The sequence below is a fragment of the Lepidochelys kempii genome, chromosome 1, assembly GCF_965140285.1.
Source record: "Lepidochelys kempii isolate rLepKem1 chromosome 1, rLepKem1.hap1, whole genome shotgun sequence".
Taxonomy (NCBI): Eukaryota; Metazoa; Chordata; order Testudines; family Cheloniidae; genus Lepidochelys; species Lepidochelys kempii.
This window is the reverse complement of record NC_136380.1, coordinates 225636653-225653481: the sequence shown is the minus strand read 5'-3', so window position 1 is coordinate 225653481 and position 16829 is coordinate 225636653. Positions and strand designations below refer to the sequence as shown.

Here is a 16829-nt window from a genome sequence, read left to right as displayed (position 1 = left end):
CCTGTAAAGTATAGAATCATTTGACTTGCAAGGGACTTCGGGGTGGGGGGGTCATTAAGGTCAGTGTTTCTCAATTCCTGGGGCAAGATAGATAGGTGCTTTGAATACCACAGGCTAAGAACCAAGCAAGGTTCTAGGGCTCAGAATGAGTGCAGGAAGACCAAGCTATCTCATCTCTCCTCTTACTCCACATCACACAATGCCTCTGGCAGCTCCAGGAAGAACCGTGCCCTATTAGAACTTTGCATATAGCCTTATATTTGTGCTAAAGATCAAGCTGCTGCTGTCATGTCCTTAAGTCAGTGATGAGAAGCTGCTTCTGGCAGCTCTAGGAGCCCCTAGAGAAGTTCCCTCTAACTTATTGGGAAGCACCTCTCATCCGGAGAGGAAAGAGTAAGTGAGGAAGGTTGGTTTTGTGGTGATCAGGAGATCTGGATTAAATGTTTGGCTCTGCATACGACCTTGGGCAAGTCTGCGAGCCCAAGTCAAAAGGGGTTATTGGCCTGAGTCAGACTAATTTCTGTGTGGATGGAACAGGGGCTTGGGCTGGAGTAGGAGCCAGTGTTTAGTGTGCTGTGCAGACATACTCTCAGTTTTTCTGTGCCGCTATCTGTAAAACAAGGATGATAGTATTTCCTCCCCCCGCCATATTTCTTGTCTGTCTAGACTGAAAGCACTTGATAGCAGGGACTGTCTCCTACTACAAATATGTTTTTGTATCTTATTAGCGAGGCTGGTAGCACTGCCTATTATTAAAGTTGCCTGATATTTTCCATTATATTACCTTGTTTTCATTTGCTTATAACTTTGTCAGATATTAACCATTTGGGCTGAAATTTTCCATGCTAAGTGTCTGCCTCAGACTGAATTTTTATTTCAAAATTTTGAGTCAATATAGTTCAGGTGTATCTGAGAATGAAGTTAGGGAAAAATACACTATTTTGTCCATATTAAGACATTCCTTTCTTTGAAAAGATTTAGCACCTGCATGCTTTGGAACAGGGATTCAAACTTTTGCAGGGGTGTGGTCTTTGTATCAGAGATGTGCCTTTTACCATCCCCATGAAAATCTGCCCGAATTCAGCCAAGTTGTAGGTCTTTAAAAACTCATAATTTGCATGTGTTCAGTAGAGACTTAGATTGTAGCAGCTAAATTCCCTGAAGATTCCATCCTCACTTAGCATGCTGCAGCCCAGAGCCCTGCCATTGTACCTCTGGGCTTCTGTGGGCTCTGCCAAGTCTGGGTCTGGGCATCTGAACTGATAGCAGGGAGCCTGTGTCTGATGTGCCTTCAATGGTGCCTCTTTGGGCCTCAGGCAGTGTGAAGGAGTAACATGCCTGATTTGAATGCAACAGCCAGACCTCTGGGGATGGTAGATTGGGAGAAGGACCTGCGTGGGGGGCAAAGGAGGAGAAACTGGAGGCTTGCAGGGGGAGGAGAAGAGAGGGAAACTGGGAATGAAAATTTAAGTGAGAGCAAAACTGGCACTGGCTGGCCCAGGAGACGGGACTGAAAAAGAATGGGGAAGAAGAAGGAAGATGATGAGCGTGGAAGACAGAGCTGACAGAGAGCTGCGGTGCAAGGGGGTGAGTAATGGGACTGGCTGGGCAAAGACCCTGGAAAAAAGAGCTGGTGAAGCGGGTAGGGCACTGAGATTAGACAAGGAGTTTAGGGAGGGAGATTGGGGCTGGGAGCTAGTGGGAATGTAGACAGAGGATGAGGGTTGGAGGGACTGGAGGCCAGGACAGAGGGGACAGACAGATCAGATGAGAAGCTGGAGGAAGAGGGGAACTCGGAATGGCTGGGGAATGAAATTGGAACTTGGATAAGAAGTTTAAGGAGTGGAGAGTGGGACTGGGTAGGTGAGGAAAATGGGACTGAGCCAAGGAACTAGGAGGGGGGAAGAGACAGGGCTGTGACAGGTTGGAGGGGCTGGGGCAGAAGGAGTCTTACTTGGGGAGAAAGGGCAGAAGAGTCTGGGCTCACTGGAGCACACTCCCTTCCAGTGCTTGGAATGGAACCCAAGATTCCTGAGTCTCACCATTCCTCTGCTGTCAGCAAATATCTGTGAAACCCCCTGGCAAAGTGTCCCACACTAGTGCTGATCCACATAGAAGATGACAACCTACTACTGCCATCAGTTTCTCTCTTAGCTTGAGTGGCAGAGGTCTGTGTAGTGGATCCACCCTGATGATGACTCATGGGTGTCAATATGCCATATGACAGAATTTCTGTTTTTTCAGGGATTTTTTTTTAATAACACAGGAAATTAACCACACACACAAAACCCCTACATTGAAAGTTATTAAGATTGCAAAGTCAAACACCCAAAAGTCAGGAAATGCCAGAAATAAGGTAGCCTGTGCAACTTTAATTCCCCTCCCCTCCCCCTGTGCTTATGCATCATGATACAGTCTTTAATCACATGTTCAATATGATTTTTTCCATAGGACCCCTGCCTCATTCAGTGCCTTGTGATTTGGAAATATTACATCTTATAGAATCATAGATATGTAGAGCTGGAAGGGACCTTGAAAAGTCATCAAGTCCAGCCCCTTGTGCTCAGGCAGGATGAAGTAAACATAGACCATCCCTGACAGGCATTTTTCTAACTTGTTCTTTAAAACCTCCAGTGATGGGGATTCCACAGCCTCCCTTGGAAACCTAGTCCAGAGCTTAACTACCCTTAGAGTTAGAACATTTTTCCTAATATCTAACCTAAATCTCCCCTGCTGCAGAATAAGCCCATTACTTCTTACCCTGCCTTTAAAGGACATGGAGAACAATCCATCTTGACATGATCTTCAGTACCAGCACCATTACCTCCTCACACATTGCAATAACACTTGATGTGCAGATTGAAACAGGGAGCCTGATCCAGCTCCCACTGAAATCTATGGGAGTCTTTTCAGTCACTTTAATGAGAGCTGGATTGGGCCCATGGTGAGACAACAATGCTATTATTTTGACCTACATGAAGAATATAAGATGAAAACAACATTAATGTCTTTATATGGTACAGTTAATAGAGGATTATAAAGCCTTTAACAAACCTTCATTGGTGTTGTGAAAGAGAGAAATTTTATTAAACTCATTTTACAGGTAGGAATATTGAATCACGGAGAGGATAAGTGACTTTCCCTAGGTCACAGAGCATATCAGTCGCAGCACCTAGAGTTGACCCCAAACCTCCTGTTATCTGTTCCCCCACTCTAACCCCTAGTCCACACTCCCTCCCAACTGTGGCAGTCCTACTGATTGTGCTTCCCTGCTTCTAACTTTAATGAATATCTTTTGATTTTGTATGGCAGTCTCTTCCTGGTTGTATTCATTATATATGGGCTTTATACACCAAAACTGATTTGCACCAGGTTACTTAGGAAGCCTATGGCAGAAACAGAAATTGAACTGAGGTCTCTTCCGTGCCCCAGTGTAGTGCCCTATCTACTAGACGATCCTTCCCTTCACAATTTCTTGGACTCCCACTCATACTCTCGAAAGCCTTGTGACAAATAAGGCAATCGTTTATATGCGAAAGTAATATCAGGAAAGTATTTAATGTATTTTTATCTGTCTTCAGTGTAATTTAGTGGAGACAGCACTTTTGAGAGCCACCTCTCTGCAAGCCACCAGAAAGTGCTTTGCAGGCTCGAGCTTGAAAACTGATGAACTAAACCATACATGAGAGACAGTCTTCTTGTAGCCAAGTTGGTCCCAGGATATCAGGGAGACAAGGTGGGTGAGGTAATATCTTTTATTGGACTGACGTCTGTTGGTTAAAAAGAAAAGCTTTTGACCTTACACAGAGCTTTTCTTCCAGTCTGAAGTAGAGCTCTGTGTAAGCTCAAAAGCTTGTCTCTTTCACCAACAGAAGTTGGCCCAGTAAAAGATATTACCTCACCCACCTTTGTCTGTAGAGATGAGAGAGGCAGATAGGCAAGGCTTATACCGACAAATTGAAAATTTACGTGAGAGGGGAAGTCCTGAGTCACATGTATTCATCGTTCCATAGTTTTCATCTGTTTATTGTCCAAGGACTTGTTCCAAAACAAGTCAAGGACACTCAAGTCAATGGGAGCTCTTCCATAGGGTCCAATGGGTCTTGGGTCAGGGTTGGGGTTGGCGCCTGATTAGGTTGTGAGATTTTCAAGGAAAAATCCTGCTAATTATTATTATTAATGCTGTATTATCAACTGCCTATGATGCTATAGAAATAATAAACCACAATAATAATAACACTCAGTATATACTTGGGCACATCAAACAAACATGCTAAAGAAAAACCCAGCATTACAGAGGTTATCATTTATTTTGAAAAGTGTCATTTGATTTTAATTTATGATAATGCTTCATAATCTACTAGTAAGTGTTCTGCAGTGTATTTTGTAAATCCAATGGAACTGTGGAAAATGGGAGTTCACTACAGCATCTGCTATTAAGTCGTTTTAGAAAAGCAAGATGGGACTGCCCGGAAAGGAGCTGTGAGAATCATCATACAGAATTGTTATTAAACTGCAAATAAAAATGTTCAAGTTGAGCACTGAAGTCCTCAAGAAAACTTGTTTGGCAGTAAAATTTGTTGACATATTTCAAATGAAAAGAGTTCTTTAATCAACAAGCAGCCAGTTGTTGACACCTGAAATTTTCAATTTTTTTCAAAAAGTCATACTTTTAAAAAATGTTTGCTTTCAAAAATGTCATTGAAAACATTCTTATAATTGTTACTGAAAATATTTATTTACCCCAAAACCTGGCTTTTGACAAACAAAAAATTTTGGTAACCATTTCAATAACATTTTCAGTAAAATTTTTGAAATCAAAATGGTGAAATTTTTTTGAAAGAATGAAAAATAGTCTCATTTTGAAGATGTCAAAATGAAAACAACTTTGAAATGCTGATATTTTTTGTGAAACTGGTTTGGTATATTTCAACCAGTTCTGTTTGTCAGGCTCTTCTCTCTTCTAAGTTGCCTGCTCTCTTTTTCACCAAACTTCACTCTAGAGCTCGGTTCTCAAACTGCCAAACCCTGCTTTGCTTCCAGCATTTATAATGGTGTTAAATATATTAAAAAGTGTTTTAATTTATAAGGGGGGTCGCACTCAGAGACTTGATATGTGAAAGGGGTCACCAATACAGAAGTTTGAGAACCACTGCTCTAGAGAGCAAGATCCCTAAATAAGGTCCATTAAGATACCAAATCAACTAGTTCAGAACCAGTTTGTCATTTCTGGAAGTCTAGCTTTCAAAAGTCAGGAATTCTGGAAAAGAACAATAAATGTAGTCCTCCAAAGTTGTGATATGTAGAGCCATACGAGTACCGCAGTAGATGATGCTGATGATTATTTTATTTTATTTTATTTTACTTTTATTTATTTTTATTGTATTGTGGTAGCACTTAGAGGGCCCTATCATGGATCAGAGCCCCATTGTGCTAGGTGCTATACCCAAGAAAATAACTGTGTTCTGTCCATCTCTAAAAACAAAACAATACTCTGATTTATTTATAGGCATTTTGCATTTTTAAGCTTCTATAATTAATGTGGGGAAGGGGTTTGTATTTTTATTGGGAAGCTTTGAATGTGTGAAAATCTTAGCATGCTCATTTCCAGAACAGAACAGCTAGATTTAAAGACACTATGATTAAAAAATCATATATTAAAAAAATCCTTAGTAACAGAAGGATAGATTGTTTAATGCTTACTCATTCTGGTTGTTAGAATGTAGATATTCAGGCCTGCTTTAGAGGCCTATACTTTAAGAACTTAGGTGTATTTTTATCACTTAGCTAGTTACTGGGATATAAAAACAAAGAATCAAAATCACAGTCCGTCTGTGTATGGGCCTTCTCTCACTAGGATAGTCTGAGGCCTTGTTCTTAGGCTAAGGCCTTTGGCTAAGCAGCAGGGGCAGCCATAAGCTGGAAAAGCGTATAGTCAGATCCTCATAGCCCAAACCAGTCACACTGAAATAAGGTGGTACTGGGCTGTTAGGAAGACGATCCTGTCTTGATAGGTGAGTGCCCATCACCACCAGATAAAGAAACAGATCTTAAGCTGGTTAAAGAAAACTTAGTTTGATAGCATCCTGTCTGGCAAGAAATCACTTATCAGTGGTTGTGGTTGTGAAACCCTCATTTCTGTATTGTTTTATCTTTATGGCCCCCACTTTTCTATTGTTAATCTGCCTGGTTCTCTAATTGTTTCTGTCTGCTGTATAATTAATATTGCTAGGTGTAAGTTAATTAGGGTAGTGGGATATAATTGTTTAGAGAATTATGTTACAGTATGTTAGAACTGGTTAGTTAAATTTCAGTAAAATGATTGGTTAAGGTATAGCTGAGAATATTACGATATAAACTGGGGCCAAACAGGAAGTGGGGGGAAGGGAAATTGGATTCATGCTTGCTAAGGGGGGGCGGGGAATGGGAATAGGGAACAGGGACACAGCAAGGCTTTGCGTTGTCAGAGCTGAGAAAGGAAACATGGGGTAAACGCTCTGCAGCATCAGAGCTGGGAACGGCACACTGGGGAACGGACTCTGTCAGCATATAGAGATAAGCCCGACTGGTGTGAAGGGCTTTGGAATATGCTTGCTTTTCTGGTCTTTTGCTGCTTGCTGTCTGCATGACAAGAACCAGAGAAGTGGAAGGACGAAGGGAAAGCCCTCTAACACTGGTGGGCATTTACCCAAGTTAGGAGTCCATTAAAATCAATGGGACTATTTGTCTGAGTAAATGCTCACTAGCATAAGGGTTGCATGATCTAGCCCGTAAGATCATAATTACTGAAACTGATCAATTTGAAAATTCTCTTTCCTTTTTACTATTTATGTGGTTTGTCTTGCATTTTGCATTTCTCTCAACTAGACAATGACAATATGTGTATCCCTTTTACTTTTGTTTAGAGTCACTTTCACTTTCTGGTGTTCACACAATAAGACTATTTTGACTGAATTTAAAACAACCCGCCCCCCCCCCCAAAAAACATTTTTACTAATAGCTGATTTTCATAAAATCACTTAAACCATTGAACACTTAGGAATACCTAGATTATTGGCTTTTTAAAAAATATCAGTAAACATATAACTGAGTGAGTGAATGTTGGGATTAGTTGTAGGCTAAGTTTTGCCTGGACTTGTCTGACACCTGGTTAAATTTATGGAATATGATGAACTGCAAAGAGAGAGAAGAAAAAGGAATCTAATGGGGAAAAAATATATGCAAAGCCATACGGGTAGAGTTATACAAATGACCTTATCAATGTAACAAAAAGGCTTCTACACTGTGTCTGCCAATTAAGAAACAGCAGCTGTGGACGTACTCAGTTCCGTCTTCTTGGGCTCATTGTCTTGGTACAGATGTAGCTTTAGCCTGTGATGTTGGCAACCACACCGTGAAAGCAGATTAAAAAAATCTTCTCCTTCTTCATGCCCTGTTAAAAGGTTGGCTGGGGTGTGGAAATGAGTCCTGAATTAGGCAAACACTCGCAAGGTGCTTCCGGTATATTACAGTGTAAGGCTTAGCTAATCAGAGCTGGGAGAACATCAGTGGTTTTAATTAATAGGTATTTGCACAAAAAATTTTAGGCCTGTATCGACTGTGAATCTGTAGTTTTTAGAATAGTGGGGAAGTCAAGAATGTAATCCTTATATTTAACTGGACGAGTTCTCATTCTACCAGTCCTGTGAGGTTTCACCGGCACTTCTGGCTTGGTCGGAGAAACAGAAGAATTCACACCATTTTCTGTGGGGAGCCTATTTTGTGAATTTTCCACATCTCGTCTCTCTTCCAATTCAGTTTCCTCAAAATGAACACTTTGGTTCGGATCAAACTCTCTTGTCAGTGGTTAAGATCAGACTCCAGAGTCGAACCAAGTACAGACTCATCTTCATCCTCCATCTGAATTACCACGTTAGTGGTTTTCCGTCTAGGTCTATCACTTACAGGAGTCTTCAACTGATTATCCTCCATTGACTTATTATCCACATGGTCTTAGCATGTCCCTGTGAAGAATTCGGATAGGGTCATCTCCTGATTCTGCCTGAACCTTATAGACGGGGAGATCTTTTAGTTGCTCCAGTACCACATAGTACTACTGGCTCCCGTCTGTCTGCAAGCTTCTGCCTTCCTCTAAGACTCAGGTTGCATACTAGAACCCTGTCTCCTGGTTCTACTGGTGACATAATTATTTTGGCATCCCATCTTAATTTGTTGGTTAACTGGCTTCTTTCACTTTCTTCAGCAGCTAAGTCATATGCGTATTGAAGCCTGCATCGTAAATCTCTTATGATATTCTTGATGAGTCACTTCTTGTTGTCCTCTGGCTTTAATCCCAAAACACAAATCAATAGGTAATATAGGTCACCTCCCCAACATCAAAAAATATGGGGAGTGTCCTGTAGTATCGTTTCTGGTATAGTTATATGCATGAACTAATAGCTTAATATACTTCCTCCAGTTGGTTTTCTTATGCTCTTCGAAAGTGCCTAACATATTTAGTAGAATGATTAAATCTCTCCACTGGATTCCCTCTGGGGTGATAAGGAGTTGTGCATGATTTTACTCCAGTGAGCTTATTTAACTCAATAATAAATTCCAATTCAAAGTTGGCACCCTGATCACTGTGGATCAGTTGGGGAAAACCATAGTGAAGGTAAAATTCTCCCAAAGCACACTTGCTACAGTTCTGGCCGTCTGATCCTCAGTTGGATAAGCCTGAGCATACTTAGTGAAATGATCAGTCACCACATGAATATTCTTAGTGCCAGAAGCATCTGGCTCTAAGGTTAAAAAGTCTATGCAAACCAGTTCCATAGGAGCATATACTTTAATGTTCACAAGCTCGGCAGCTTTGTCCACTCTCGCTTTTCTTCGAATACAGAGCTCACAGTCTTGTCATTTTCTTTCTACTGTTTTGGTCATTGTAGGCCAATAAAATTGGTCTCTAACTAATTCCAAAGTTCTCTCAGTCCCAAAATGACCCATTTCATCATGGATGCCTTCTAGCGGTCTATCCCAATGTGTGTAGGGGATTATCAGCTGGTCTATATTGTCTCCTCTTCATTGTGCTTTTCGATTCAAGACCCCATTTGTAACGCCGACAGACCCTGGTTGTCGGCGGGCGGGATGGAACCTGGGACCTCTGGACCTTAGTTCATGAGCTAAAAGCCAACTAGCTCTTATCTAAGGCTATAGAGCAGACCCATTTTATCTCTCTCTCTAAGTGGTCTCTGTGTCACTAGATGGGACAGAAGACCACACCAGAAGGTGTGAGGGTTACATACTTCCCCTAGCTGAGGAAGTGCATCTGGAGCTTCAGAGACTTGCCAGTTGAAATCCCAGACAAGCCCCCACTTGTAAAGCTGACAGACCCCAGTTGTCAGTGGGCGGGATTGAAGTTGGGGCCTCTGGAGCTTAGTGCATGAGCCTCTACCATATGAGCTAAAAGCCAACTGGCTCTTAGCTAAGGCTGTAGAGTGGTCTTGGTGCCACTAGATGGGACAGAACACCACACCTAGAAGGTGTGTGGGTAACATAGACCTGGGCTCAGTTTTATTTTTCAGATTTGAACAAAAAACCAAAGCAAAATTTAGCCTAAGCCATTCTGTTTGACTCAGTACCATAAGCAGGCTCAGGTTCCCTTAAACCTAGGCTGTCTTCTGATCCCTCTCCTCTAGATATTTACCTACTATTGACTAGATCCCCTCTGTAGTGTCTTCCCCTATACTGCCAAATATAACGATATTACATGAAGGATATTATTACGTGAAGGATATGCCAAATGAAGGATTTTAAAGCATAATTTATATATATGCATTGTGTAATTTATAAAGTGTTATGATATCTATACATCTGGAAGACTGTGTAAGATCAACAGCATTACCATAAATATGAGTAGTTCTAGGGTCCTCATCAGAAAGTCCTTTCTCTCCCCAGATAAATCTTGTTGCTCTTCTTTGCAACGCAGGGCCTGGTCCTGAGAGGTGCTGCTGAGCACCCACAATCCCCATTAACTTCAATGGGAGATGCAGATGCTCAGCACCTCTCAGGATAAGGTCTTAAAATAAAAATTTTTGGAAGCTTGGGCAGGCATAAATTGTCACCGGCGCGCCCATCTATGGGCTCAGTCAGGAGTTGAGCACTCAGAGGATTTTCATAGCTGGTATTTGGTCGTACCCAAGTTGTCTGGATACCGATGAGGGAACAACTGGGGGATGGGTACCAAAGTAATATTTCCAGAAGGTCCCAGGTATGCTCAGAATCTGTTCCGGGGTGGTTGTATCAGAGGCATGATTAAGCCAGGAGGCACAAGATGGTCAAGAAGGAGCTCTCATTTGCTGCTGTGCATTTGTGCACCCTGGAAATGGACAGCACATGGAGGAAGGCCCCCCAGCTGCTCACACTGGAGAGAGAGGGAGAGAGACTTAAGGCTTGTCTACATTGCCCCACAGGTCAGACTCCAGGGGTGTGAATAGCAGTGCACATCCAAGCACTGCGCTGTAACTTCCCATGTGCATACGCTGCCGTCACAAACTAAAATGTGCCTCGTTCGCATTAACATAGTCTTCTTCCAACGGGATTCCATGCAAACTAGCAATCTTTTCGTTGGCACCCGCAGTGTCCACACAGGACAGTTACCGTGCAGCACGTTGGTGAGCACTGCTATTCACACCCCCATGGTCCAAACTCCGGGGCAATATAGACATGCCCACAGACAGAAAGAGAGAGAGAGTGAATGTTCATAGGATTAGCCCCGGGAAGGAGGTGGAGGGTCAGGATTTGGGTAGAGGTTAGGAGAGTCAATGAGGAAGAAGTAGAAAAGGGCTAGGGCTCACATATGAGGGTTTGTGGATGGGTGTGGTAAGTAGCTCAGGGTCAGCCGTGGGAGGAGGCACTGGTATAGCACCTGACCGTGTTTGTGGTGTATATCGTGACACTTCTCAAAAGAGAGTAGGCAGTGTATACAGGCGGTCATGGATAGAGGAGGAGGTGCCCTTTTCTTGCTAACAAAGTCTGTGAGCCTTAAAGGAGCTTCCTCTACCACACTGAGATACAGGTTATGCAAAGATGCAGGCTCATCCCTTCCCTCCCCTCCTCTCCCCTCAACCCCCCACGCCCCCAAGCCAGACAGCATCTCAGTGCTTAGCCAAAGGAAGAACTAGAAAGTTTGACTTAGAGGAGCCATGTCCTCTTAATCCCATTTAGGATCAACTCTGCACCCAGCTACCTTGTCAAGCAAAAAAGCCTGTGAATCTGGTAAGACATATGTGTATTTTTACAAACCACGACTCAGGAAATGCTGGTGCATCACAGTAAACATTGGACTAAATTCTGTGCTGCTTTTCCCCAGTGAGGCAACACTATTCACATCGGTGGGCAAGACATTGAGGTTTAGCTAGCATTGAATCTGGCATTTTGAGTTTAGAAACACTTTTGCTTCTGTATCACTTCTTTTCTGGATTTCTCTCCTCTCCCCCAACCCCTTCATTGCTATCAATAAAATTACATGGAAACAGCACCTTCATTTCTTACAAACCACAGCCGCAATCTAGGGGGAGACAAAGCTGGCCTATTTAGTTATGAAACACCCCCTGCTCTCTCCTTGTTCTCTTTCTCCGTCAGAGCCAATTCCACCAAGGTTTTTGCGTACAGACAAAAGATTCCTCTTGCCAAACCAACCTCCTCCTCCTCCACCTCCTACCTGATTCCGTCAGCAGAGTTGCAAAAGCATGACTGTGACAGCACTAAATGAATAAGGGTGAGGCTGATCAGACGAGAAATCTCCTCTTTACACACACAGACCTCAGTGACCGTGGGGGAGGAGGAAAGAAATTCAGAAAAAGTTCCAAACGAGGCAGTAACAAAACAATCTGCTGTTTAAAGATTGTCACAGTGGCCCTTTGGAGTGTTAATTAGAATCACAGAATTGTAGGACTGGAAGGGACCTCGAGAGATCATCTAGTCCAGTCTCCTGCACTACGGCTACTCTGTCAAATAAAGCCCTGTTTAGGAACAGAACAGTTGATATATTTGATCAAGCCAGTGGCCAATATCAGCTGTTATAGAAGAAAGTGTAAGAAACCCTCCTGTAGAAAGTTATAGAATAACCTGCCACAACAAAACTTTCTTCCTAACCTCCTTTAGTTAGCGTGCAGGAGCTTTCAACTTGTGCGATGAGGGTTTGTATCTTTTCTGATGTTGCACTCATTTCCTCAGAAACTACCTGTGGTGTCACAAATGGGGGGTTATGTCTGCATGTATATAATGTATATACGGTATTTAAATTACAGAGTCATAGAATTTAAGGACAGAAAAGACCACCGGATCACCAACACCTCCCAGCGCACGAAACCCAACAACTAAAATTAGACCAAAGCACCACAGTTCCCAGGATACTAGACTATTTTGTGCTACAGGCAGAGACTAGGAGGGACCGAGGTGCATCAGTGCCGAGGCCCCAGCAATGACAGGGAAGTGATTAAGTGAGATATGCCCACGTAATCCTGGGAAGGGACCTGCACCCATGTGCTGCAGAGGGAGGTGAAAACCTGCCATGGTCACTGCCAATCTGACCTAGGGGAAGTCTGTGTGCTTCAGGTTTATCACCTATCAGAGCTGGCTCCAATTTATAACTTGTGATATGCAGCGTTTCCTGGGGAAATTTTTTTTTTGCCACTTTGCACCCTCTCCACACCTCAGAATGTCATTTTGTGTGAAATTGTTGATGAAACCTATGCTATCGGAGTCACAGAATCATCCAGAACTGCAGCTTTGTGCATGTTGTCCATGCAAAGCCAGAGGGCCCCCATCACTTGAAAAAATTTACATACCCAAAAACCATTTTCCAAGGAGATGGCCCCCGATTTTCAAGTTCTTAGCAAAAAGGGAAAGGACTTCAATTCCAAGTAGCTTTGCATTGATTCTGTTGTTCTGTATAATACATTAGCTTAGCTTCCAACATGTAGAACCTGAAACTGGTGAGAAACAGCACAGTCAGAGCACCCTGAGAAGCAGGGTTAGAGGGTATCCTCTCCTCAAAATATAGTTCCTCCTCCTCCTCTCTCTTGTCTCCTCCCTCCCCACTGTGTGTGAATGACTATCATTTCCTCCCTCCCCATTTTTATGTCTTTCTCATTTTCCACTCCCCTTGCTCCCTCTCTGTCTCTCTCTCTCACACACACACACAAATCCAGGCAAGTGCTACAATGCGGGACGAGTGGACCAAATGGTGTTTTTTTCAGACGTTTCCTTTTGTACAACTTGTTTTTGGATTCAGGTATAGGTAATTGAGGAGCAATTTTGAGTGAATGTAGAGCAAGCAGGTTTGGATGATTTGAAGAGTGTGAGAAATATGACTTAATAATAAAACTTGAAACTCCCTCATTTGCATTCATGAGTGCAGCCTGATGTGGATTACTGAATTTTGTGAAAAAGCTGGTGGGTGAGCAAATATGCTTATAAATCTGGGTTCCTGCATCACACAATATGCCTTGTTTATTTTGACAAGTTTAATTTATGGAGCTGGTTGAAATTTGCCAAAATGAGCCAAGATAATTTTTATTAACATTTTCATCAAAAACTGGATGATGAAAAAACGTGGGGAAAAAATTTCAAGTACATTTCCACAGTTTTTTTTCTGCATTTTTGACCACATATAGTAGTTTAGTTGCAATCACATCTGAAAACACAGGATGCTAGTAAATGGGCCTTAGTGTGCTTTGCAGACCATCTATTTTCTACTCTGCTTGCATGTGAGATCCTTTTCCCCCTGACCATTTGTTTGCCTTGCTAGTTTTGATTGTAATCTCATCAGGGCATAGACTGTCTCTTACACCAGTGGTTCTCAAAGCCAGTCCGCCGCTTTTCAGGGAAAGCCTGTGGCGGGCCGGACCAGTTTGTTTACCTGCTGCGTCCGCAGGTTCGACCGATCGCGGCTCCCACTGGCCGCAGTTCATCGCTCCAGGCCAATGGGGGCTATGGGAAGGGCAGCCAGCATGTCCCTTGGCCCGCACCACTTCCCTCAGCCTTCATTGGGCTGGAGCAGCGAACCACAGCCAGTGGGAGCCGCGATCAGCTGAACCTGCGGACGTGGCAGGTAAACAAACTGGTCCAGCCCACCGGGGCTTTCCCTGAACAAGCTGCGGACCAGCTTTGAGAACCACTATCTTACATTTAATTTTACAGCGGCTGACACAATGGAGCCCTAATCTCAGTTAAAGTTCCTAGGCGGTACTGTAATATAAATAATACATACAAGTAATAGTGTCTTAATAATTTGTGACCTCACTCACAACCCTGTAACCTTCCTTATAACTAGTCTGAAAAGTAGGGAGAGACAGACAATGTTTTTGCGGATTAGCTAGGTCTTCTGTTTTTTGCTTTTGGATCCCAGGCTGAAAATGTATTTTGTGAATTATTTGCTGATATGGATATTATGTTGTTGGCTTGAGAAAAAAATTCATACTAATCTTTTTGGTTGTGGGAGCGAGCCTCTTGGGTCTGCCTCGGAGTGACAGCAGCAAGATCAAACCTCTCATGGTGCTGGAATAATGCAGTGAGAGTAGTTGCAGTTTTGCTTTTTGTTTAATCCTTTCTGTTGTCCCATTTAGAGGCTTGGGACAAGTTCTCATCCCTGTCCCCATCCAATAGAAATGTGACTGAATTATTTCTCCACTGAGTATCGCGGGTTGGGAGGGAGTTTGGAATGCATCTCAGCAGTCCCACTGTAATGCCACGTGAGGAAAGGCCTTGTCTAGTGCAGTCAGAGGTTATTTTGAGCCCCCTGTCCATGCCCTTAGGCAGTGCCTCCTTGGAGTACCAATTGCTTGCTAATCAAAGCAATGGGAATTTGGTTCAGTAAAGAGCCCCTGAGAAACTAGATGGAGACTAGACCTTTCACCCACTTGGCAGCTGGGCTTGCGGCATGTTTGAGTGAAGAATGTTTTGCATCATGTTAGAAATGTCTCTTTCACCTTTGTATCTCAGGATATGTATACAGTTAGAAATCTGAGCCACAGTGGCATCCCTGGAGTTGCAATTCACACCATTTGCAGAATGGTACCCAAGGGGTTAATGCTTAATGTCAACTGAGGGCTGGCCTTTGCATAAAGGAGAAAGAGGAACTCATATATTGGTCCAGTGTGGTAGGCTTTTACAGCCCCCTGGATTAGCAATCCATCAGAAAAGGGCTGGAACATAGAAACAAGTCCTGCAATGAAAAAACCCTTTGGGTCAAGTGTGCTCCATGTCTTCACCCTGACTGTAAAGGAAATCTTCTGTGCGTTGCCTTACTTAATATTTCCAGGCAAACTGAGCCATGAACCTGGCTGCCTTGCCAAGTTCTGCTTTTACAGTAGCAGAGCGAATGTGGCCATGACTCAGAATTATAGGACCCCAGATGCTGAGGAAGTGAGCAAACTTCTTGTTGTCTCACAGTGGACTCTTCTGTGACAAAATCAGTTTCATGTTCCATGGAAACAGCCTGGAAAACATGGTGATGTATTTTTTTTTCACAGTCACGGCTGAGTTAAGAACAGAAAATCTAGCCAAAATTCCTTAAAACAAAGAGACCCAAGGAACTTTTCACCATGGTCTGGGCTTTTGAGAAAGAAATATCCTTGGGAAAAGAAGGCAGCTCCTTAGCACGGGGGGTTTGCAACATCCCAGTATGCCACAGCTGGCACTTTGCTGGATTATGAAAGTGTGAGACTTGAAAACTTCCTCCCAATTCAGAATTATGAAAATCACTTCCTGGTGCCTCTTTCTAAGCACTGAGATCTCCTTTGTGTTTGCAGCCACTGGAAAGATCACAGTGACCAAAAGGATGACAGGTCAAGTGATAAATTGCCAAAAGTGCCATCTTAATTCCAGCAACCTGTTTCATTATAAAGGCAACATTTTCCTTGATTTTTAGATCCCTCTGATGTGTTGTTTGAATGGCAACATGAAGCCAATACTTCTGATTCCACCACCGTTCTACCTCATCTGAGCTGGAATAAGATCTTTACAATGGGAAGGAGTACTGTTAAATGATTGGAGGGTAGGCAGGGGACTGGGTTAGGGCATGAGTTCAGACTATGCTGATCAGTTTATTATTATTTATTATTTATTCATTCATTACTTGTATGGTAATAGTCAGTCTTAGAGGCCCCAGTCTGAGATCAGGGACCCACTGTGCTAAGCAAGTACATCTGTGATAGACAGTCCCTGCCCCCAACGAATGTACAGTCCTTGCTTTACAATAAGATACACCAGATGAATGAAACAAACAGGTGGGGGTAAGAAAGAAGAGGAGTTAGAGAAATGAGCAAGTTTTGGGGGTAGCCTGGCTCCAGCTGTCAGCCCTCCACGGTGGGGCTTGGGCTGTCAAAGGCAGCCACAGGCGATGTAAGCAACACAAAAAGAAAAGGAGGACTTGTGGCACCTTAGAGACTAACCAATTTATTAGAGCATAAGCAACACAGTATCTGCCCTGCGCCAACCTTACGTCATAAGCTGCCTTACATCTCAGTAGTGTAGACCAGGCCTCAAAGGGAAACAGTAACACAATGTAGTTTAAGCCTAACATTTGACCTATCTTAAATAATTTCATGACTTAAAAATAAAATCGCTGAGAAGTTTAAAAATACAAACTTCCTGTAGGAGAACCTCCCCTACCCCTACCTGCAAACCTGCATGCTGCTACTGCTTGCTGGGCATAAGCAATGAGTTAATGAACATTATTCCCAGAGCTCTGCTAATGTTATTTAGGGTATATTGGTGCACAAGCAAGGAAACAAGTAACAGAAGACATTTATTTTGGCTCCTTTGGAAGGGGGAATAGGGAAAGA

At 42.9% G+C, this 16829-nt stretch overlaps 1 protein-coding gene across 4 annotated transcripts in view; it reads left to right on the top strand.

Moving 5' to 3' along the window:
• ETV6 (ETS variant transcription factor 6) overlaps positions 1–16829 on the top strand; it is a 165272-nt gene that overhangs the window by 101315 nt on the left and 47128 nt on the right. The gene's annotated exons all lie outside the window — the stretch shown is intronic.